The 25,145-nt window shown below is 42.4% G+C and overlaps 1 protein-coding gene and 1 long non-coding RNA gene across 11 annotated transcripts in view; one reads left to right on the top strand and one right to left on the bottom strand.

Moving 5' to 3' along the window:
- LOC110327064 overlaps nucleotides 1–11,537 on the bottom strand; it is a 15,077-nt gene extending 3,540 nt beyond the window's left edge. Inside the window, exons 1-2 of the long non-coding RNA XR_002380804.1 lie at nucleotides 11,442–11,537; nucleotides 9,921–10,016 (exon numbers count right to left, since the gene is read on the bottom strand). This is a non-coding gene — a long non-coding RNA (uncharacterized LOC110327064). The remainder of the gene's footprint in view (nucleotides 1–9,920; nucleotides 10,017–11,441) is intronic.
- Nucleotides 1–25,145, top strand: part of Grip1 (glutamate receptor interacting protein 1) — a 611,271-nt gene that overhangs the window by 288,827 nt on the left and 297,299 nt on the right. The gene's annotated exons all lie outside the window — the stretch shown is intronic.

Below are 25,145 nucleotides of genomic sequence, written 5' to 3'. Positions count from 1 at the left end.
CCTCCCTTCCTCCCTCCCTCCCTTCCTCTTCCTCCCTCTCTCCACATTTCAGTCAGACTCTCTTCTACATTAGAGAAAAGTTCAGTCACTTGTTCACAATGGTCCTGTCCCTCCTCTGGGAGAACCAGATCATTTAACTTGGCACCCAACCATGTATTTTTCTTATTCACTGCATTAGAAGCTGCTCTTGAACAAACAAACAAACAAACAAACAAAAACATTTTCTTTCACATTTTTCTGTCTGGAACGACTAGCCTAGTATTTGTAGCATATTTCATAAAAATAAATGTCGGATGGATGGCTACACGTATTGATCAGCTTGGGTTTCCTTATTGGTTCTCCATGATTTATTTTGTTTCTATTTTTTGACAGTTTTATACACATATATAAATGCTCGACGGGCTATGGTTCTTTTCCATGCCCCGTTACCATCCACCATTCTTTTCCCTTTGGTCCCTTTTTCCCCACTAGCCACCCATGGCTACGACACCAGGAAATGACAGTCCCTCTTATACCCACCATTTAGCCAACAGCTCTCCAGGAAGGATGGAGCCCCATGTACACCTTCTGTATCAGTGATGGAACGTTGAAGGTCCCCAGTCTTTTACAGGTGTCCACTTCTGTTGTGTGCTTATAATGTGACCCTGGAATATCAGGGTCACAACATTCTCTGCTTCTCCTCCTCTGCCTCTCACTTCTACATTCTTTCTTCCCCTTCTTCCATGATATCCACTAGGCCGTGGGGGGGGGGGGTTGGTGGTAGGGGTGGGTGGTGACAGGGATGTCCTGTTTAGGATGAAGAATGCTGCAGTCACTTAATACCAGCACTTAGACCAGATATGGATGTCTTCATTATTTCCATCCTTTTAAAAGAAGCTTTTTCTGTCCCTGGGTTATAGCAGCATGAGTCTATAATCATACACATAAAGATTTAAAAGAAATTATGTCCATTTAGGGTACAGCAGTGTGTATATCCCTATTCAGCCTATAACCCACTCAATCATACAGTACCACTGGTCTAGTACCTCCTATGGACTGGTCCTCCAATCCAATCACAGAGCAGTTGGTTATCCCCAAGAGAACTGCTCCCTGGTGTAATACTTATACTACATGATTTCTAATTTAGACTTATCCCTTGTAGCTTGTCTTCTGCTTTGATTTATCAACAGTCTTGGCAAAACCCATGAGCCCTTTGGTGGTATCTTACATGAGTTGTCTGTAATCCACGGATACCGTATACATGTTTATTCTCTGTTCCTGAATGCTGACTCTGTAGGACAGAAGTCATTTTACTGACTACTTTATAAATGTCACCACCAGGATATAGAAGTAATTTGACAGATTTGCCGCCTGGGGATCATAGAAGCTTTCTCCATTGTTTGCCGTATTTATACCTTGTATGATGGAAGGATCTTTTCTGTTACACCTGATGCATGAAATATCTGTCCCTGACATTTAAGTAGCCCCTGCAATGAAATACTCCCTTCTGCCCCTTTTGCTTTTAGGAGACCAGTGTGGCTGTTCAGGTGGCTAGCCCAACCCATTGATCTCCTGCCGGTTATGGATTAACAGTTACACAAGACTCTACATTTAGTAACTGTCGGTGGTACTAATGGAACTGTTTATAATATAACTGGGTGCGTTTTCTGTATTTGAAACTATTATGTCAGATGGGTTGTTCAAACAGCAAAGGAAGGTAACTGCATATGGTGTCAAAGACTGTGAACTGCTGGGTTGCAGTCATAGCTACTGAGACTGAAGTAACCATGGGTTCACTGAAGTGTAAGCCTGGAGACATGGGTGGTGGTCTAGGCCTCAAGGGCCCCTGGTTAACAAGGAGTTTGAGTGCTTCACAACTTGCCTATGGAAAATATGGCCACTTTAAAAAACAATCACTTCTTTCGTGTGCCTGACACTTGATATGTGGATTGGTCTTGTTGAGTGAGTCATTCTGTGACATCAGATAATTTCTCTTCAGGATCCTGACTCTGACTGGGATTCATAATAAAGAGTCCTTGGTCACTCTACCAATCCAGACAAGAGCAGGTGTCCCTCCCTGATCCTACCCATTGTAACCCTTCTGTTATGGAGGAAGTTGTCATTAACCACATGGGTCTCAATAGCCTTTTTTCTGTCCCAGCCTATTTCAGGATAGAATTACACACATCCCAACAACCTGAGGCTGTAGCTAGTTCTCTTTCTAATAAATATTTGGGTGCTTGCTGCATTTCAGACACTGTGCCAAGATAAGGGATGGATATTAGGTGAGCAAAGTCGGGGCATGATCTTTAGCTTTAGAATGGCTTTCTTCCATACAGCATGCTATCATTACAGTAGACATGTGTGTGTGTGTGTGTGTTTGTGTATGTGTGTGTGTGCGTGAATGTGTGTGAGTGTGTGTATGAGTGTGCATGTCTGTGTGAGTGTGTGAGTATGTATGTGTGTGTGTGAGTGTGTCTGAGTGAGTGTGTGTGTCTGAGTGTGTGAGTGAGTGTGTATGTTTCTATGTGAGTGTGTGTGTGCGTGAGTGTGTGTGTGTGTATGAGTGTGCATGTCTGTGTGAGTGTGTGAGTGAGTGTGTGTGTGTGTGTGTGTGTGTGTGTGTGCGTGTGTTGTAGGGCTAATCCTTACTTGACTTTCAGAAGCATCTTTTATTGGGTTCTACACTCACAAAACCCACTCAGGAAAGCCTCACGGTGAGTTGGAGCATTCTTTATCATAAACATTGATGAAATATCAACAATTTATCAGATGTGTGTGGTGCTCTTTCTCTCAGGATGAATTCCATTCTCACATGTTTTCACCTCCCTTGCTCGTTGCTCACTGCCTTGAGTTAACTACTGTTTTTATTTGTGAAAATATAGATAATAAATTTGACTGACATTTCCTCTTTATTTTTTTTTTCTTTATTGCCTCATCGTGTTTCATTTGCCCTTTTCTTCTCTCGGCTTACAATGTCATATGACCGTCTGGGGAGATAACAGCTCTGCCTTCAAATGTTATCATTCTTTGTTCCCCATTCAGTCTCACTTGGAGCAACGTGACAATGTAATCTTGGCATGTTTCTACATAAAATGAGTAGAGAGGGACACATCAGATGTGGTCAAAGAGCCCTCTTTTCCAAACAATGGGAATCTACCCGCTAATTTACAATTAGCCTTTCTTCAAGAGGAACTTAGAAATGCTAGAGTTGTTCTTCTGTGGCTTTCTAACCAACTTCCTATGGTTATATATTCTGTGTCTAGAGGTGGTGATGGGATTCTAGCATCCACACTGGGCAGCAGGGCTGCTTCTGGAAACTCCATAGCAACAGCTTGATTACCACGGCCAAGGTCAGTTTCTTACTAGGACTTGGTTCTTGGTTTTCCTTCTCTCCCTCCCACCCTCATTTACCGCCTACCTTCCATTTCTCTCTGCCTCACCCCTTGCCCTTTTTCCTTCCTTCCTCCTTCTTTATCTTCTCCCCCCTAGGAAACTAATTCATCTGAATGATATGGCTTTGTCCGGAGTCAGAGCCAATCTGTGCCAGTAGATTACGGGGGTGATTCTCTAAAGGCACACCGAAGGAAGCAGAGATCTAGGGCTAGAACTAAAAGCCTTGTAGCCTACCCCCGTTACCCACCCTAGTGAGCCACATGACATCTGAGGATCAAGTGTTCAAACATGACCCTGTGGGGGACACTTCAAATCCAATGTAGAACACAAAATTGCCTAGCTAGTGCAAGAATACAGCTCAGGGATTAAGTGATTACCGTGTGTGTGTGTGTGTGTGTGTGTGTGTGAGTGAGTGAGTGTGTGGTCAGAAGTTGAATCTCCACCATTTCTAAAAGGAAAAACAAACAAAAACAAAACAACTTCGTTGTAAGAAAATCTGAAATGGAAACGCTTCCAGTAAAAATGCAAATAGAGCAGGACTGTTAACTTCACAGGATCAGGCTTTTCATGGAAGAAAGTCTTTATGAGGTTTCAGTAGTAAAACGTGGAAGCCTGTATAAATCACGGTAGCAGTATGATGGGAGAATAATGCAGGAACAGAAACATAACCTACTGGTAGTACAATGCAGGGGAGAGAAAGTTCAATGGTGTTTAACTTTACATGAGTTTTCTGATTTATCGATCGAGAATTGTTTTATCTAACTTGAGTCTCGTAAAGGTTGGTAGGGAGAATGATTCCCCAGAACGGAAGTGACCCAAGCAAAGACAAGCACGAGGGAAGAGCTAGCTACTTCCTAAGGATATGAAGCCATGATGGTTTAGAAACTTGAAGAACATTCGAGTGGCTCTACTGGCGTCACTCAGCTGCAGCAACCGAGTATGCGGCTGCAGAGTATGTGAAAGGTGGGCGGTTCAAATTGTTAAGTGCAGATACATACCAGAGTCTGAGTCTTAGTATGTCGTGAAATGTAAAGCATCTTATTAACTTCTAGGTTAATTTCATGGTAAAATGAAAGGGTTTTTTTAATATAATAGGTTGAATTAATTATGGAATTTGATTAACTTGGTTTTATAAATGTAAATACAAACCCTTTTATATTTAGAAAAAAAGATTTTCCAAACATTTTGTCTCTGTATGGGTCAGTTTCTACTAGTGTCCAGGAAACCCAGCAGAGGGCATCAGATCCCTCAGACATGGAGTTAAAGGTGGCAGCGAACTGCACAAGACATATGCTCAGAACTCTGAAAGAGCAGAAAACACGTATAACCCATCAGCCATCTTTCCAGGCCCCCAAAGTTTTAACTACATATGAGACTCCCGTTCTGGTTTTGCCGGGCAGCGTTGGTCTATTGTTGCCCTCTCTCCCAGGTTAGTTTGCTTGTATGCTGATTTTATTAAGTACTCCCTTGAACTGTTTTGTTTTATTTCTATTTTTAAAATAGAAAGTGGATATAAAGAAACAAAATGCATAACATAATTAGGGAATTATTCTTTTATGGATAAGCCCAAGAGACATTCATGGGAAATAAAGGACTTACTTTCTTTCTTTCTTTCTTTCTTTCTTTCTTTCTTTCTTTCTTTCTTTCTTTCTTTCTTTCTTTCTCTCTTTCTCTCTTTCTCTCTTTCTCTCTTTCTCTCTTTCTCTCTTTCCTTTCTCTCTTTCCTTTCTCTCTTTTCTTTCCTTCTTTCTTTCCTTTCTCTTCTTTCTTTCTTTCTTTCTTTCTTTCTTTTGTTCTTCCTTTCTCTCTTCTTTCTCTCTTTTCTTTCTTTCTTTCTTTCTTTCTTCCATCATTTCTCTCTCTCTCTCTCTCTCTCTCTCTCTTTCTCTCTCTCTCTCTCTGTGTGTGTGTGTGTGTGTGTGTGTGTGTGTTTGTATGTGCATATATGCATGTGTTTGGAGCTTACAGTGACCAGAAGAATGTGCTGGGATGTCCTGAAGTTGCAGTTATGAGCTGTCCAACTTAGGTGCTTTGAACCAAACTCCAGATCCTCTGGAAGATTTGCAAATGTTTGCAACCACTGAGACATCTTTCCAATCCCTTAAGTAACTTAAAAGCCAGAACCACCAAAGTTCCATTATTGGTAAACAAACTGCATCAAGAAGCTCCTGGAAGGAATGGTTGACTCTTGTGCCTATCAGCAGAACTGATGCTTAATCTTCTTGGAGAAAGAGAACTTTGAACAATGCTTAAAACTTTCTGAGCATTTCTCTTATTACCCATGGAGGCTCCATTGAATTGCAGTTTGTTTCTTCATTGCCTTTCTAACTTTAAAAAGATAATTTTCTCTTACATTCAACACATATGTGCCCATACCATGTATATTTCTGACTATTTTGAGCAACGATGAGAACCTATACACCCAAAGCATGGAAAGTGTTGGCTGCCTCCGTCTCCGGTCAGGCTCTAGCTCTGTGCTGTTGGGTAAGTTACCCAGTCTCCTCCATCTAATCTTTGCAATGTAACGCTTAGGTTATGAGACAAGTACTCATTGGATTGTTGTAGAGATAAAGGGAGGTCCTTGTCTGAGGCATTCAGAACAGTCCCTGGCACATTAATTTCAGTAAATAGTAGCTGGTCTTATTGACAGACGTTTGATTCCGCAAACAGATTTCTCTTACCTTCCCATAGCCCAAACCTTTATTGTTCTAATGGGATGAACTGACAGAAGCCAGAGTGATTTTTCTAACCTTTTTAATGGTTTAAAAGCACTCTTGGCATTGGAGCTCAAATATCAACGAATCTCGGCCTTAGGCCAGGAGCCAGATCGTACTGCTGGCTTCTGGGAAAGAAGGTGGAGCAAGCAGAGTCCTAGCATCCCATCCCTGAAGGGCCCAGGCTCGCATCCATGCTAAACCTGACAAGTGTGTCAGCTATGCTTCATAGTCATAGACAGGCTGAGACCCAGCTGCCCTTGCATGCCAGAAACAGCAGTCAAGGCGTGATCTGAGGTCTACCTTGGATCATAATGGAATCCAGGTGGAACCGGGAAATCTAGATGGTACAGTGAATTGAATTTTGACAACATGCATTCATCATTAGAGGTCTAACATATATGTCACAGTGACAAGGACATCTGAATGCTAGAATACTCCTGGCCTCTGGGCTTTGGGGCCTGGAAATATTTGGGGGTCCACATCAGGTTCATATCTCAAAAGGGCTTGGGTAAGAGTGACAGGGCTTAGGGCTGCAGTTGGAGCTGCCAGAAGTCAGATCACATCCCAGGAAAACTGGGACGGGCGTTGTTGGGAGACTCTCAGTTTCCTGATTCATTTATTAAAATGTGTGGGCGAGGGAGACAGGGCCAACAATGAATCCAGGCCTTGGTATGCACTCAACAAAATTAATTTCATGCTTTTCCTTAGAGATCTGTACTGATACTGTTCGTTCATGGTTGCCTACCTGGGTTGAACACGTAGAAGGAGAGTAGGTGTACACACTGAAAAGTGAGGTCTGGAGAGAGAACTACTCCACATTCCTTTTCCTCGCTAGAGGAAGAGCATAAAGACAGAAGTAGTCAAGTTCTGATGGCACCCATGGTCAGTTTCATGGGTGTAGCCACCATTGAGAGATGGTGGGGAAGCAGCGAACAGTTGTATCACAGTTGCCTGGGGCTTAGAGCCAATGGTTTCCTCTGTGAAAGATGAAGGGTCTCCCTTTGAGATGTGCCTTAGCTTGGCCTGTGAACAGGTCAACTGCTGAGTCATACCGCCAGCTCGAGCCCGTGACTTTGCACTTTTGTGTGAACCACTCTGCGTTCCTAAGCTTTGGTTTCTTCAAATGGAAGACGGGTGTGAATAACAAGACCTACATCTTGGGAGTGCTAGGACCCCATGTATAACCTGCATACACACTCGGTGGTGTAACCTTAATGGCCGTTGTACTCGTTTGCTGACTTAGTCATCTAATCCTTTCAGCTCAAAACTTTTTTATGACCAAAGAACATTGTCGAGCCAGCGTCTAGAGTCACTGTTGAAGAAATGGACACATTTTAAAATCATGTCCGTCTAGTAGCAAATAGTTAAGGCTCGCCTGGTCAATGAGCAGAATTCCTAAGCAACTTCTAGGTGATGCGCAGGCTGCATCTTGCAGCACTGTAGAGGGGGAGTTGGGCAGGAATGATCCCAACCCAGAAGCAGAAGCAGTAGCAGAGCGTCATACTGTAGGGTAGGGTGTGTGGCATATTTGGACCGTTAGGGTATCTCACAAGGAGAAACCAACAATGATGTGTGTTAATGCCCTTCCCTGGCCATAGCTGCTCTCATCTTCTCACTGTGGCTTCTCATCCTTCCTGTTGGCACTTAGGGAGCCTCCTGGCATCTCTCCCCTGCTATTCCTTCATGGCTTCCTAGCTCCTCTCTGTGCCCACTCATGCCTGTTCTTTATGGTCCATCCTTACCAGCTCACAGCCGTGTTCTTTGTGGGAACACATGCTGGGCTGTAGCTCTCTTCCCTGCCTAAAGAAAGTCCTTCAGTGGTCTCACACTGCTCTTGTGGTTAAAGGCTGGAATGATCATTGTCACTTCCCAGGCTTCTCCATCGTGACCCCACAGCTCTGACCTTACCAGCTCTCTCTGCTCTTGTCCCCTTTAGACACTCTCCCGACTTCTTTCCAGTCTTCAGCCTGGGGGGCCTTCCAGCAAGATGACTTAGACAGCAAACTGCCTGCCTCCCCTTCCCTGCTGCCATGTTAATTGAAGCCCTCCTTGACATCTTTTAGAGGGTTGGTGTCAGCACTCTGCCTGTCTTTAATGGCCTCTCACTGCATTGGACACCAGTCTGGTAATCCAGCCTTGAACCCATAAGATCATAAAATCAGGGCACCTTGTTTCTCATGGGATCCAGAAGGCCCATCATGAGAACCAGTACACAGTGAGTAATGGTTAAATAGTTGAAAGAAGGCTGTAGTGAATGCTCAGTGTATAGCATGCACAAACATTAGGTCCTGAGTTCAGATCTCTACCACTCAGGTTAACAAGGAGGGAGGGAGGGAGGGAGGGAGGGAGCAAGCAAGCCAATGTGGAGAGGTGTAAACTGGAACTCTGGAGCTGAGGCTGAGTGAGACAAATGGACCTTTGAAATAGCTCTCTGGCCACCCAGTCTTGAATCTCAGAGCTCTCTGGCTACCCAGTCTTGAATCTCAGAGCTCTCTGGCCACCCAATCTGGCCAAACAGAAAGTTCTAGGTTCAGTGGAGAGGCCCTGTCTCAAAAAGTAAGGTGGGGACAATGGAGAAAGATCTCTGTGTCTCCACTCATGCAAGCAAATGCAGGAGTGCACACACATTCTCTCTCCCTCTCCCCTCCCCACCCCATTCTCTTCTCTTCCCCTTCCTCCCTCCAACCTGCACACACACACCCACTTCCTCTCAAAACCTTCTTAGAGACGAAGATTATAAGAACAAGGAGATGAGTCCAAGTCAGAGCAAAGATATGTGACAAAATTATTCGCCTTATTAAAAACAAAAACAAATCCTCAAAGAAATAATGGATGGAGAGGAGAGGAGGAAGAAGAGAAAGGTTGCCCTGAGAAGCTGGAGAGATACGGGGTAATGAGTTGGTTTTATGAGGTGAGGGCAGGAGAGAGATAGGAAATACCTTGGGACCCACTGGAAGTGAAACAGAAAACACTTTGTAGAAGCTAGAAAGAAAGAAAAAAGCCACTATGAACTCAAGCAAACAGTACCTTTTGAGTCTAGGGTCTTGGACCCAAGGGAAGGGAATGTGTCTTAGTTAGGGTTTTACTGCTGTGAACAGACACCATGACCAAGGCAAGTCTTACAAGGACATTTAATTGGGGCTGGCTTAACAGATTCAGAGGTTCAGTCCATTATTATCAAGGCAGGAACATGGCAGCATCCACATAGGCATGGTGCAGGAGGAGCTGAGAGTTCTACATCTTCATCTGAAGGCTGCTAGAAGACTGACTTCCAGGCAGCTAGGATGAGGGTCTTAAAGCCCACGCCCACTGTGACACACCTATTCCAACAGGGCCACACCTCCAAATTGTGCCACTTCCTGGGCCAAGCATATTCAAACCATGACAGAATGTCTCGGCATCTAGAGCCATGCTGTAGTTAAAACACCCAGAGGCACACATGTTCGCTGCCAATCCCTCTGACATTTGTCTTCTCGCTGTGAACAGCTGAACCTGAGAGTCCCCTATGAATAGCTGTCAGTCTGCATAACCCAGTGAATTTTAGGATGTTTTTGTTCACACACACACACACACACACACACACACACACACAGCTGTAAAGTAGCCGTATGCCAAAACTTCAAGCACTGATGTACGTTCAATTTGAAGACTGTCTTTTTCCAGCAAGTGCCATAATGGATCTTGTCACACGCAAATGTATCTTTATGACACCAATTTATCTGCTTAGCAAACCCCGTTCCCCACTATCTATAAAATTTCATGTAAATGTTTTCAAGGGCATCTAATATCACAGCAGTGCCAACTCTGATGCTCACAGTGCATGTTTACCTTCTGAATTCTCTTCCTGGGGGCTCTAGTCTCTCACATCTTCTCTGCATCTCTCCCCTCCTACACTGAGAGACTCTCGGGACCATCTTTGTTCACCTTTGAGGAGAGCGCCTGGGGTCTGAAATCAACATCTTCCAGGCAGGGGCAGTGTCTCACTGGAAAGGATGGGGAGTGGGATGGGGGGGGGAGATTTGTCTTAGTAATGACAGCTTTTGTGTTTGGAAGTCCTGTGATCCATTATCATCCTGATTTGGCCTATTTTCTCAAGACAGCTCTTGATGCCTTCCTTCCCCTGACACCACCCTTCTGGCTCCCTTTTTTCTCAAGTTCTCTTCTCATCTCTTCTTTTGCCCCTCGTGCTGCCACTTAAACTTTTTATCTTCCTACCAAGTTTGATCAGATTTTCTCTTTTGTCATAAAAGAGTCTTGGGACGACTCCAGGCAATAAGGAGAGAGACAGAATTTTACGTCCGGAGCGGAGGCTTGTCATCCTTCTAGACTCTCCCGTCTTGCTGCCACTGGGCTTCGGAGAACTTTTATTATTGGCCCCACTTGTTCTTCAGTGACTTTGTGCCTGTAATAGCTTCTCTACAAAATACCTTTCTCCTCCTTATTTTTTCTTCTTCCACGTCTCAGAAAACCCTTCCTCTTCTTTAATAATAAGCATTATTTTTTTACCTTCAGTTTGTGTTATCTTGAAACCTGTTTATCCTCGTTCTGTAAGCTGAAATCCGCCAGAGGGAGCCTTTCTGTTCAGTGGATTCATACACTGCTTCTGGAGACACATGGACACGTCGTCTTTACCCCAGTCTCCACTCTTGTGAAGTGAAATAGCCAAACTGCCCGCCCCCGTCACGCTGACACTAGTGTCACGTGACTTTGTCCATGGGAAACTAAAATGGCTGTCCACAGCTGAAGCTCAGTAATTATTATTATTATTATTATTGTAATTGAAATGATATAAACAGTATCCAGAAACACGTGATCAATCGTGGACATAAAACAGCTCCTTTTTAAGCCTCGATCTTTCTACTGGTAATTCTAAGAACAAATCTGATCATGTCTGCTTATTAGTTCTTTTTACCTCTATTGATTGGTATGTGAGTATAGGGCAGGCTATTTTTACCGCGGACTAGAGGTCAGTATGAGGTGTCTTCTCCCATCACTTTGGACTTGATTTTTGGGACAGGGTCTCTCGCTGAACCTGGAGCTCATGGATTCAACAAGACTATCTGGCCTGTAAGTCCCAGGGATCTTCTGCCTCCATCTCCACAGGACTGAGGCTACAGGTGCACTCCACCGTGCTAGAGTCTTACAGGGGTGCGGAGGATGGAATCTGGATCCACTTGGTTGTGCAGCAGACACATAGCAGCCCATTCATCTCGTCAGAACCCCAGGTTCTACCTGTTATAAAGCTTAGGTGCTTATTCCTGCCCATGCGCAGGGAACCCAGCTTCTGGAGTCACATCTCTCGCTCACACTCCGCATGAAGTCCATCCTGCCTGTAAACCCGTTCCTTACATCACTCCTCATGCGCACGGGAACACTTTGACATCTGGCTTCTGATTCCGCTGCCCTTTAAAGTACAGTTCAGGAAGGTGATTTTAATTTTTAAGCACTAATCATGGGCGCTGTTGTTTCCATGGAAACCAAACCTCCTCACCTGAGACATGACAGTGATGATCACCCCTGACAGTCCGAAGACCTGAATTTCAGACAATCAGAGGCAGAGCAATTTGAGGGCCCGTTCATTTAGAATTTCCTCTTTCATGATTTCTGAGAAGCATAGCGCGGCCGGTCCCAATTTTGGGAAGCAAAGAAAAGCCTGTGGATTGAGAGCCATCTGCCAACTTTCTGCCCAAGGTAGCAGTCCCAAACATGTTTTTATTATTCTCTGGAAAACAAGGTCGTAAAAAAGTAATTGCTGACGCAACCTTAAGGATAGCATTTTAAGTATGCTGCCTGTAATTAAAATAGGGATTTTATTACGGTAGACCTCCGAGAGCCCAGCCTGTGAGCCATTCCCGTCTCCAGATTTACAAAGCAAGCAACTCTGACGCCTGCTGCTTTTGCTGTGTGGGCTCCACACTTCCTTTGTGCCTCTCCTGGTTGGCGCTTATGTACAAAACCACCTCTCTCCTGGCAAGAAGCATCTGTGTTTCCAACGATGCCCCGCAGCGATGGCGCCTCGGCTTTTCCCGCAGACTTCCTGGAGAAATGTCACGAAGGAGCTCCTCTTTCTCCTTTGATTTCCCCTTCCAGAATAAAACTTTCATGTATTGCACAATGAGGTTAAAATCCTACAAGGCTTTCTGATTAAAGTTTGAAGAGGACTCTCTCATTTCAGGCGATGTCAGATCCATTTCTCCCGTTCTTTACCTGATGGGTAGGCTCGACGCTGAATGCAGCCGTGGAAGATAAAGACCAGAGATGACGCCTTTGACAGATCACATGATGCTTTTCCTTGCTCTCCTATGAAGAGACCTGAACTGGTGGCCCACAAAGAGAGTTGCCGGTCTCCAGTGGGGACCAGTAGCCTTATGCTTTTGCTATTCGACATCCTTAACATGTTGCCTGAGGCCCCGACAGAGTTGACTGAGATGCAGACATTTTATCCAAGTCTCTGGGAGGAATAAGGGCAAGGAGAAAACTCACACCCAGCCACCTTCCCTCTGCCTGAAGGAGCCTTCCTTAGGTGTCTAACCACTGAGTGGCCATGCACAACGTTTTGGCTAGAACTTCAATGATGACTTATCACTTGAATATAATGTCATGTCTATGAAGCATCCATCCCAAAGAAGGGGAAAAGGGATGTTTGCATCTGAGTCAACTGTCTTTACTGTACCTGATGGTATATACTATTATGAGGAGTAGAAATAGGCATATAAATAGGGGCACAAATCAAACACTGACAATAAGTCCTAAAGAATTGTATTCTTTTCATTAATTTATTTATTCACTTTATATCCCATCATAAACCCCTCCCTCCTCTCCTCCAAGTCCCACCCTCCCACCCCCTTCCTCCATTCCCAGCACACCTAGGTCCAGACCATGCATGGTCTTTGATTGGTGGTTCCATCTCTGTGAGCCCCCATTGGCTAGTTGGCTCTGTAGGTCTTCTTATGATGTCTTTGACCCACCCTCTCTCCCTCAATCCAGCCCTCAACTCTTCCGTAAGACTCCTTGAACTCTACCTAATGTGTGGCTGTGTGTCTTTGCATCTGTTTCCATCAGCTGCTGGATGAAGCCTCTCAGATGACAGTTATGCTAATGGAACAGACATTGAGAGAATGGTCAACCAAAGACTGGCCCAATTTAAGACCCACCCCATGGGAGACTATTAATGATACTATTAATGATAACTCCCCTATACTTGCAGACAGGAGCCAAGTATAACTGTCTCCTAAGAACAATTTTATTTTTAAACAGTTCTTTTGCTCAAGCATAATTTTACCATTTATAAAAGACGAAGATTTACCTATTAATAAGGGAGATGACCTTGTTTATTTTGACATAGAGTGTTAAAACTTAGCTGAGTATTATTCCATGGAAGTATGTAGAGCATTGTAAATACTTGGTTGGTTGCTATTTTTGATTTTTATAAGTATCCCTGTTGAGGTTATCACTGTACACATATGTATAACAAAATGGCAGAAGTATATTTAGGGTCATTTTTTTGAGATTATTAGAGATCCCATTTTAATCCCAAGCCAGTATTCACATAATGATTTTCATGAGGCTCGATTCAGCAACTCAAACTTCAGTTTCAAAAATCAGGCATTCTAATACAATACAATCCAAACATAATAATCTGATACATTCGTGGGAAGGAATGAGGGTAGAAAAATATCAAAACTCTTCAAATTAGGTTTCTATAAAAGCAGAAAGCTTTCTATGTGCATTAGAAACACAACAACTCTTACTGCGCAGCCTGGAATCTGCACAGGTTGATAAGGGTTCTGTGGTGTGATACCATGGGATGTGATACCATGCACGGGGAGAAGCAAACGTGTTCAGTACTAAGACCTCCGTGAAGTCATGCAAGGCTACTTGGCCGAGCATCACCAATGTACCTGGGGTCATTATGCATTTGATTTTTTGATTCATTTTTTTGTTTTTCTATGATTAGAAAACCTTTTGTTGTCATGAAATTTTGTGCCGTCCTGTCCTGCCCCATTCTGTTATGCAATGCCATATGGGTTTGTGACCCATATGGATAAAAAGCTGTGAGCTGGATGGCTCTTAAAGCATTTGGAAGGCTGTGCATAGGCTCAATGCAACTATTGTGCCTGTGTACATAGGGGACTTGAGGCATCCAGAGATTTCCATCTCTTCAGGGGATTCAGAGAGATGACTACACAATTAAGCAGCACATAGCATCAACAAGTTCCAAATTTTCAAGCTGATAGCATATTTGCTCATAATCATGGTAAAGGAGAGGCCCAGTACCTATTTTTGGCGTACCAAATATTCTATATTTAAGTACTATTTTCATATGACTTTAGTGTTTTAAATTATTTGACATGGACCTGTTTGGGATATCACCCAAAAGAAATATTTCTCATCAGATACTACATTTCTCAAAAAACAATCTTTTTAATGTAGCGAATGTCTTGTAAACCATATGTGTGGTACAGACACAATTGGAAAGTTAAGTCAAGTCTTCAACATAGCACATGTGCCAGTGCCAAAGGGCTCACCTAGTAGGTCTACTCGGCAAGAAGATTTCTTTCAAGATTTTTGGATATTGGGGTGTAATGTATGTAGCATAAAATTCACTGTGCTCCCATTTTTTAGTAATGTGCCATTTTAAGTTTCCTAAGTCACTTCGGAGTTGTGTGACTATCCCACCACCTTTACATTTCACTATTACGAACTAATTCTCTCTTGTCTGCCACGGACTTTGATCCTAAGTATTCGTCTTCTTTACTGTTCTATTGCGGTGAGGCAACATCGTGACTAAGGCATTTATATTAATAAATATAAGCTTGCATAGTTTTAGAGGATTAGTCCATACACATTCTATCAGAAAGCATGGTAGCAGGCAGTATCTCCCTCTGTCATGATGTAACTCTATTTAAAATCTTCATATATGTGTATATGAGTATCCCAGAGGCTTCTGCAGCCTCCTGCTGTAGGTACCCATAAAGCATTTTCAAAGGTCTCTCCATTGCTCCTACCCACTGCATCCTTACAGCTCTGTTATTTGCTTTTCCCCCTTCATGCCACCTGAGCTCTATCTCCCCATCTCTAACTCCTCCTCCCTGTGGTCTCCCAATAGTCTCCCGACTTTCTGTCTTAGTCGCTGTTGCTGTGAAGAGACATCATGATCAAGGCAACCCTTAGAAACCATTTCAGTGGGGACCAGCTTGCAGTTTAACAGGGTTTGACTGTGATCATCAGCATAGGATGCACATGGGTCTTAGAGCAGTAGCTGAGAGCTTTATATCTGGATCTTCAGGCAGAGAGTGACAATGGTCCTGGTGTGGACTTTTAAAATCTCAAGGCACATCCTCAGTGACACATCTCCTCCTTCAAGACCACAGTCCCAATCCTCCCTAAACAGTTCCAGCAACTAGCACTATGCATTCAGATATATGTGCCTGTGTGGCCCGTTCTCACTCAGACCACCACGTGGAACGTACTTGCTCCTATCAAAAGGTTTTCAGGTATCAATCAGTCATTTTCTCACTATTTTATATGTAATTTAAATGATTAAATTTGAGTTTAATTAAATGGCTATCTGGATAATTTCATATCTGGATATTCCTCTCCATACACGGTGCATAAGCCAACTTACACAGGACACTTTCACCACATGGTCCTTAACATTAAATTTGCCACATATAAGATTGCCCAAAGGCAAAATTAATATTTATGACATAAACTAGCTCTCTGGGGTGCAGTGTTCTATAATAGCGATAGTCCCGCAGTGTTTCTCAGTTTTAAAGCCATTATGTCTTTTCCTTTTTATACTTTGTTTTCTTCTGTCTTACTTCCTGAGACCTATTCATTTCTAGCTTGGCATTTCAGTGGTTCACCCTAAAATAATGAAATCCACCAGCAGAGAAAATATCTGATGCAGTTTCTCAGAGTAAACACGAGTCTAGGTAACCTTCCGGGCTCTTCATTGATCTGAAGCTAGAAGAGGAAGTTCACACCACACTTGGTCACTTAACCAACAGACATAAATATGCCTTTAAGTTTAATACTCATAGAAATACTTTCTATATTTTCTCAGTGGCTTTTCGTCCAAACAGGACTACATATTCCACGTGGACAACATCAGGTTGTTTTCAGTGACAGAGAGTATGACCACAGGCAGAGAGGCAAAGGAAGTTTAATAATGTGTGCTGTGTTCTAGTTTGCTTTCTGCTATGGGCATAAGAAACATGATAAAAAGTTATTCAGGAGGAAGGCAGTTATTTGGTTTATAGGTTACAGCTAATTAAGAGAGGCTAAGAAAGCCATTGAAGAAGAGACCAAGGAAAAATACCACTTGCTTGTTTGTCTTGTCATGCTTGTGTGCCTTTCTTATAGAGCCCAGGTCCACTTGTTCTTGGACAGCAGTTCCTAGAGTGGGCTGGGCCCTTGTACACATCAGTTAGTAATCAACAAATGACCCACAGAAATGCCTACATGTCAATCTGATGGAGCCCCTTCCTATGTAGGTCAAGATGACTACCAAGATTAGTATCACACAAATTTGAAGTAACTGGTCATGTTCCTGCATTCTAGCTCAGTGCTATGTTCTGACACCTTTCTCCGTACAACTGTTAGAATACACCCTATCTGGGATAAATGTCTTCTTTGTAGATGATTTTTGTGGCAACCTATTCTTGGGCTAGTGTCCACGCAGGCTTTAGGTTAAGAATAAACTCATTGTAGATTAACCACTGGTCTCATTTGGCCTTTAAAAGGATGCCTGCATCTCTATATAATTTTGAAATTTGAGTCTTTGGAGACAGACAATTCTAACTTTTGTAAACTCAGGAGATTGCTATTGATCTTTAAGTTAGTAGTAAATTGCAAATTTGAACTTAAACAATAAATAATGTTTTCCAATCATTGCCACTACCCTTGGAATGTTGCAGTAAGTGTATTACTTGGTTCTCCTATTTGCAATCATAGCTCTTTATGAGATAATTTTCAGTGCTTTACAAACCACTACTAGCCATTAGCGATAGATGAGTTCTTGTAATAAGAATTCAGAGTGGTGGAATTGTATATGGTGCTGATAAATACTGTATATGTAACTGTAAAAGCAAAACCATTATTGTGTTACAAGTGTATTGAAAATTGGATTAAAATAGAATAACTTTACTAATTTCACACTTTATTCATTTACAGACACAGCAATTTTATATATATATATATATATATATATATATATATATATATATATGTCTGTATGCCATACCAGTGTTATGATTAATGAGAGGTAGAGTTTCCTAGAATTTATGTAGATAGAAAATGACAAGTTAGAGATGTATAAGCATAAAATGTCTATTTTCAGAATGCCTGTGACTTCCCTTAAAATATGTGCTACACCAAAGCCAGCCATAGTCAACCTTGCGTCATAGCATGAGAAACTTGAGTTTCCGGTCTTTGTCACCATCCAGTACTCAGTTTTTAATTACCTTCTTCAAGCCTCCATTCTGTATATTTGAAAATGCCCTTGTCCATCTTTCTAGGCCTTCCTAATTCTTCAACTCATTAATATAGTTCCTCATGCTGTGGTGACGGTGACGCCCCCCAACAGCAAGATTATTTTCATTGCTACTTCATAACTGTAATTCTGTTACTGTTGTGAATCATAATGTACAACCTGATATGTGCCGTGTCTGATGTGTGACCCTGTGAAAGAGTCATTCTACAACACCCAGGGAGGAGGGTCGCAATGCGACCCATAGATTGAGAACCACTGTTCTAGACTTACAATTTTTTTTATAAGAAGCTAAAACTGCTGGTGTCAAGTCAAAGCATGGTGCCAGACACATTTTAAGTATTGACTTTTTGCTCACCCACCCTTTCTGTCTTTAGTAACCCAACCCTGCTGTCCTTTGTAACATGGGTGCCTAACCTCAAAGCTGCATGTGAGTTCATGATCTGACTCTAATAATGCAGACTAAGGCATCGCATGAACTTTCTAGAAAGTACCTTCGCTAATTGCATCTTTTCTCTTGACCTTCATTCTCCCCTGCTTCCTTAATGTGGAATGAACAGCTGGTACCAGAAAACATACCCTCGAACTCAAAGCAAGCAAAGAACCATGTGCTAAGAATTGTGGACGAACAAGACAGCAAGGACGTTGTCCGTACTGTTGTGAGACACCACCCTGGTCATGAATTATTTGCCTCTAAATTCTTTCAGAATAGAGAACTCACATGGTGGAGAAGGCACTATGAGCTGGTATCACCTGTTCTCTACAGCCACACCCAACCCTACAGATTAAAAGTAGCTTGAGACTTCTTTCTTTGTTTGTTCATGTGTTTGTGCATGATCACATGTGCATGTATGTATTTGTGTGTGTTTGTGTGTGCAAGATCATATGTGCATGTGTGTGGGTGTGGGTGTGCACATGCATGTGGAAGCCCAAGGTTAATGCTAGGAATCTCGTAGCCTGCTATCCACTTTATATATTGAGCCAGGGTATCTCATGTAAACCAAGAATTCACAAATGTGGCTCTCACTGAGAATCCCTTGCTTCAAATCCCAAGCGCTGTGACTACAGATCTGGTGCCATGCAGGACACCTGCCTGGCATTTCTGAGTGTGTTGGGGAGCTGAACTTTGTTTTCTAGCATGCACTGCATAGAATATTATGACGTTAAAATTTTAATCTATTTTTTCTTTATTGTTGTAATGCAAGAACCTGAGCCTTCAGCACGGGTCTTTTGTCTTGATAGTGTGTTGTAGCATCTTTCTCCTGAGTGTCTGAGCTCATCTATAAAATCATATTAACGCCTACAAGTATTAATTAACCTTCCTGAATTCAGGACATTCCTGAGGTTCAGATTTAGCATTGTTGAGACAGTGCAGAGGGAAAAAAATATCACGTTTTTCTTATCCACATTGTTAGGGCAGCTTACCTCTTCTCTTTATAGAGTTTCCCAGACTTCATTGCCAATCCCATGAGCTCCTCAGGATTTATACACATAATTGACGAGTTCATTCCATCTATTTAGTCTTATCTGTGGAAACTTGTCACCCATGTCCTCATTTTCGACTGCAGGTGTACCCTTTTTCTTCCTACTGTGCAGTGGCAGCTGATCAACCCATGTTCCCTCCTTAGCACATGGCAGAGGAGGATGACTGAGCAGAAGTCCATGCGGCCACTTAGCATTTCATTTCCACTTAGCATTTCATTTCTTTCTTGTCAGGGGCCCAAGGGTCCCCAGAGAATGTTAGCGAGACATTGTCTACCACTTTCACCCAGAGACAGTGCAAAAAATTTACATGGTAAAGAACGCACATCCCATGCCAGGCACTGGAAAACTTGATTTCATGCTTCTGTCTTTTGTTAGGCGTGGAGGTGTTTCCTTTAGATGTTCACATCCACGTGCTTATAGTCTCGTGAGGACACGCAGAATTGTTTAATCTTGACCTTCAAATCCAGGAATAGATGGACGCGGAGAGGTCTGAATGTTGTTGGACACCAAGAGGTTTGAAAGGTGTGATAGAAGAAATCCTTGCTGTTTACAGAGTTTAGAAAGAGAGTTTTCTGGTTTATGCTGGCATTGTACCAAGGGCTTGGCCGGTTCACAAAGCTATGCGTTGTATGTGCTTAACTAGTTCTAAATGGCCAGGCATTATTGATTGATACTCTGAAGGTTAAAATGGGTCGCTGCAGGATATATGCATCTGCTCCTCGTAACGGGTGTCACTCTTAGGGCCCAGCTGATCTCACTTAATGGACAAGATGAAGATTGTTGTTTGTTTTAGAGCCTTGGATTCTTCCGGCTCAGTGATGCTTTTAGACCTGTGCTAAAAATAACCCTGCTCATCCAAGTGTGCATGCTCTATATGATGGCAATATACTTTAGGGCTTCTGTGAACATAAAATATTATAGCCTCATGACAGCTTGCTTCCATGGCTATGAGAGGTCAGATCGATTATAAATACATGATTAAGCTTTTAATAATATTAGTGGTTATGCCCTCAGACTGAGTTTGTAAAACAGAAATACTTGTCATGATAGACTTTAATACTAAAGTTGAGTTAACACAACATCATTAAAGTTTTGAATAACTCTGGCATCCTTCTCTTTGGGAGAGACATGTACTGGTCATGGGTTGTCTGTTCCCCACACTTTCCGGTTCCCTTGTAGCTAAAGATCACCAGGCACTGGATCTAGAGAAAATACTGAGAACTTTTCTATGAGACAAATAATATGATAACTTACTTATTGTCCATCTTGATGGCCTCAGTTTTACTATTTTCCCAAGCAGATTTTTTTTTTAAAAAAAAATCAGTTTCTTCAAGTAAATAAAAGTCAAATTACTGGGGGCTCTAGGTAGCATGATTTAGAGGCTCAGCCTGGCCATTGTGTAGAACTTTCACTCTCTGGGGTAGAAAGCTATTGCAACTTTATTGCATTCAGTTCTTCTGTTATCTGCCATCCACACTGGTCATGTTCTACTCAGACTGATACCAAGGCTGTGACTTCAAGTTTGCCTTTAATTTTAAAGTGCTATTAAGGAAGATCCTTTAAATTCAGAGGTCTGTGGCATTTCAGGAAATGAGTGGACTGCATGCCAATGGCCCTAAGACCCCTTCCATTCTTTTTCCTTTCGTTGTATGGCCAATCTACCTGTGTCTGAACCTTAGTGTTCTATTCTCAAATCCCTGCTTCTGATCACTAAGGTTCTTTTCGTATGTCAAAATATCTGCAGAGACTGAAGCTCTGTGCCAGTCTGCTATTCAATGGGGTTTAGGGTATGTGAAACTCAGCCACCCAAGTCTGGTCATGTGTTGTTGGGTGGTAGCACCTATGATGGATAGAAGTGGGAACAGTGAAATTGGCAGGCCGATGTCTGTCTTGGAAGGGTTGTGTTTCTTTAGCATGAAGTCATCAGTGTGTTGTTGCTTCTTAGTCCGTCCTTCTAGTGGTGTCATGGAACCTGAGAGTGTTAGCTGGTTCCCAGAAGTCCATCGCTTCTCTGGTGCTCCCTGCATTTGCCACAGGTTACCATCTTTCACTGGGGAGGGAGAAGAGAGCCCACATCCTCTGAATGAAACCGTAGTGATTGTGGATGGATCTAATTGCTGTAACATTCATCTTCCTGGTGCAGAAATATCTTTAATGCAATTCCCCCTTGTTGTCATTATAGTCTTCTAGAAAAACACGGGATAATATCCATTGTCCTCATGTGTTATAATCTTCAAGTGTGGAAATCACTGTTATGACTATCTTTCCATTATCTTTAGCTCTCAGAGTGTTTTGTTTTGTTTTACTCAGCTATACTCAGACAATAATGCCATCCTAGAGAGTCCCAGCATGCTCCTTTTCTAGTAATTGGTATTAGTGGCACCTCCTTTCATTCTAAAATTTTTCCTAATTGGACAATAAATTATATAGTCATCCTCTGTCTCTATTATAGGGTGTAGGAAGGGTTTTTTTTTCTCCTGTAGATTTATAGATCTTCAGGGTGTTCTATGAGAAAGAATCATCAATTTGTACAGGCATCTTCCTTCCTGTATATACAAAGAGCGTAAGTGAGAATTTGCACAGGGGGAACATGCCTGGCTGTGTTTATCTTCTTCTTCTTCCCTGAGCTTATGGAGACATGGATTGTTGAGGAACACAGTAAGGAATTTAATTTTAGAGAAAGAGCTTAGAAGACATTAGTCTTAATTATTACAATCTTCTCCTTAGGAAGAAAGATTGAACTTTAAATACTTTGGTGTTCTTTGTCTAGAAAGTGGTGTAGTTAGAGTAGATTTTTTTAGGCTAAACAAATTGGAAACGAACTACAGATAAAATCCCTTTCATTGTCTTACTGGAGGCTTCCTCGTCACCATTTTATTTTGATTGTGATGACGGCTCAGAATCGGTGACCATCCGAGGTGGGAAGAATCCTTCAATGTCATTGACTGTGCTTCTGTAGTCCAGGAGGACTGCCCGCCCCTTTCTCAACAGCTGGAGGGATCTACATCTGGAAGCCGGCTAGGGGTTTAAAGGAAATTGCAGTGCAATTGCTGAAGTCTGGAGTCAGAGAAATGTCTCCATGGAAACTGTACTGTGATGACCCTGGGTAGCATTGATTTGATCAGTGCTCCTATGCCTGTAAACACTTTGTTGCAGGAAACAGGGTGCGCCATTCAACTGTTATCTCCTACACAGAGATTACCAGTTAGTCATCATCTAAACAAAGTCACAAAAATGGATAAGACGATTCTTCTCAAACAGGCAAAAATAATTTAAAGTTAATATCCTTTAGGCTCCACTAAATTAATTTTATTTGTCCATGTTACTTTGTTGGATTTTAGTGCAATACCATAAACATTTGGAGAAAAGACTAACGTGGTTACATTTGGATGCCCGTCCCCATTTTAAGGCATGGGTAATTTTTAGAATGATCTGCTGAAGATTATATTTTTGATTCTCTCTCAGTGCACTAATATAAGACACTTTGGCAACATGTTCCTTGCATTTGCATAATGACAGAGCATGACAAGATTGGTGATCATTTTTAACTACTGAGCTTCCTGGCACTCTGCTTGCCACCACATCTGTGTGCGCGCCATTTCCAAAGCCACGGTGACATCAGATGCACACATTCTCTGAAATCAAGAAATGAATAAACACCTCCCTCACCCACATAGTGATTTCTTTCACAATGACCAAAAATACCAAGCCTCAATAAATATGGAAATAAGCTTTGAAGCTAAAAAGTCATATTACACAAAGCTGTCTTGCATGAAGTATTTCCTACAAAATTGGCACACAGGCTTTTTGCTTATACAGTTGGCTTGTGCATACTGCCCTCTGTCTACAAAATTCAAGATATTTCATTTTTCTGCCATGAGTTATCCAAGTATGAGAACAGGTCGTTGTAGGTATTTTATCATCTGCAACTTGTTGGATTTTTCTTTTAATAGAGGGTATTTTCAATCCAAAACTAAGTTACGCATCAAAAGATCACCCAGGACTACGTTTTTTAGAAGTTAGACTCTATTTCATGATAAAAACAGAATTGTATAAATATTAATCACAGTCTTGTAGTCTGATCATATCCTATTTTCATAATCTGATCAAATTCCTGTTGGGGGCTGTGTGTGAGCTTGTGGGAACCGTGAGAAAGAGAGACTACTCAGAGCCTGAACCGAGATTCCTTCCTGTCTTGAGAGTTTGAGGAACGGGCTGCATGGTGTTATCGAAAGTGTGTCAAGACTTGAAACCTAGAGCTGTCGTGGTTCAGTGTCCTCCCTCGGTGGTGGCGCACCTGGCTTGCTCCCACTTCCAGAATCCTGAAGTGACAGAGGACTTGGGATTTTAATTCAGTCCTTCTCGAACCTAAATGCATGTGCTTCTGACACATGCGGTCACTTGGAAGAACACACACGAGAGGCTGGTAGATCAAAACTGATGATGTCCAGCTCGGTTGATATCCAGCTTCCTTCAGGAATGTGCGCCATGCAGATTCCAGGAGCTACCTCTTGGGACCTCTATGTCCCCACCTACAGTGAGTCTGTCAGTTCCCAGGACCCTATAAAAAGTGATCAGATAGGAAAATCAATGACCAAAATAGCAGAGTATCTTCTCTCCTGATTTAAAACTGTTTCCTCAAACTGTTTACACTCAGAAGGAAAAAAGTAAAGGGGGTGTATTTACATAGGCTTGGGATAAACGTAACAAAAGTACTTGGCCTCCCGTGCTTCTGTTTATGCCGTTCACTCCTTTTTCAATGATCTTTTTAACACAGAAAGGGAGTGGAGCTAGATAAAGAAAATAAGAATTTTTTTTTCCTCATCGGAAATCACTGTGAGTCTAATATATCAACCAGAACAAATCCTACTTCAACAAAGTGCGTATAAATAACTCTAGAAAGCACCATCTATGCAATGGCAAGGAGATAGCCAGGTAAAATATTTACACTGGGTAAACACTGTTCTTTTTGGCCCAAGGACTACCCAGAGACTGGGTAGCCTGAGTGGACGGCCATCTTGGAGAGCACACTCTTAAATGATTCCAAGTAGTTACAACCCCTTACGCTTCTAGATCCGAAGTATCTTCATCCAAGTTCCCACCATAGAGTTGGTGAAGACAGGGTAAAGGAGAGACGCGGCTGAGGGAGTCAGCAACAATCCTTGTGTGGTGATTCAGAGCAGCGGCTCTCCACCTCCCTAAGGCTGTGACCCTTTAACACAGTTCCTCGTGTTGTGGTGACAACTCCCAAGCATTCTAGTATTGTTGTTGCTACTTCATAACTACAATTTGCTGCTGTTGTGAATCATAATGTGACTATCTGTGCTTTTCTGGTGGTCTTAGGCGACCCCTGTGAAAGGGCTGTTAGCTCTGTAAAGGGGTTGCAAAGCACAGATTGAGTACATCGGTTGGAGATCTTTGTAAACTGCAGGCTCATTTGTTATTTGTCTGCACAGTTTTCTGTCATTTTTCTCCCAAGAATCGGTCTTAGGGAACAGTAAGCAAGCATCCACTCATTCAACTTATAAGAAGTCGCTGTCTGCCTTACTCCAGGCAAGCCTATTGACACCGGGTAACAAAAATAAGAACTATTACTTCCAACAATGCTTTATCTAGAAGGGAGAAAGATGGGCTGACAGCAATGCCTTTGTTAAATCAAACATCCATTCCAAAGTTGTAGGACTAAGCTGAAGGTGAGAGCTGAAGGATCAAACAGGAACATAACAGCCCACTGATGCCAGAGGTACTGGGGACCATGGGCAGGGAGAAGGCTGTCTGTGGAAACACGAGACCATGCAATGAATCCCAGAAAATCCAAGAAAGATAGCAAGATGGGTCAAGATCCATGTGAGGATGATAATAACAAAACCCCCATGTACATTGCTAAAGACTACATTTTTATAATCGTGGCAATAGAAAATAATAGTGAACAAGTTTATAAGACTCTCTAGCTACAGTTGAGGAGGGGATAGGCGAGACCATCTGAAGGCTTGCATTAGATCATTGAGAATCAAAACTGGAAAAAGCAGGGAGTCTCCAGAGGGTTTTAGTATTTGTTGAACCTAGACTTGATG

This window comes from Mus pahari, chromosome 9 (assembly GCF_900095145.1).
Source record: "Mus pahari chromosome 9, PAHARI_EIJ_v1.1, whole genome shotgun sequence".
Classification (NCBI taxonomy): Eukaryota; Metazoa; Chordata; class Mammalia; order Rodentia; family Muridae; genus Mus; species Mus pahari.
Note: the sequence above shows the minus strand (reverse complement) of the source record. Positions and strands in the feature narration are given on the sequence as shown.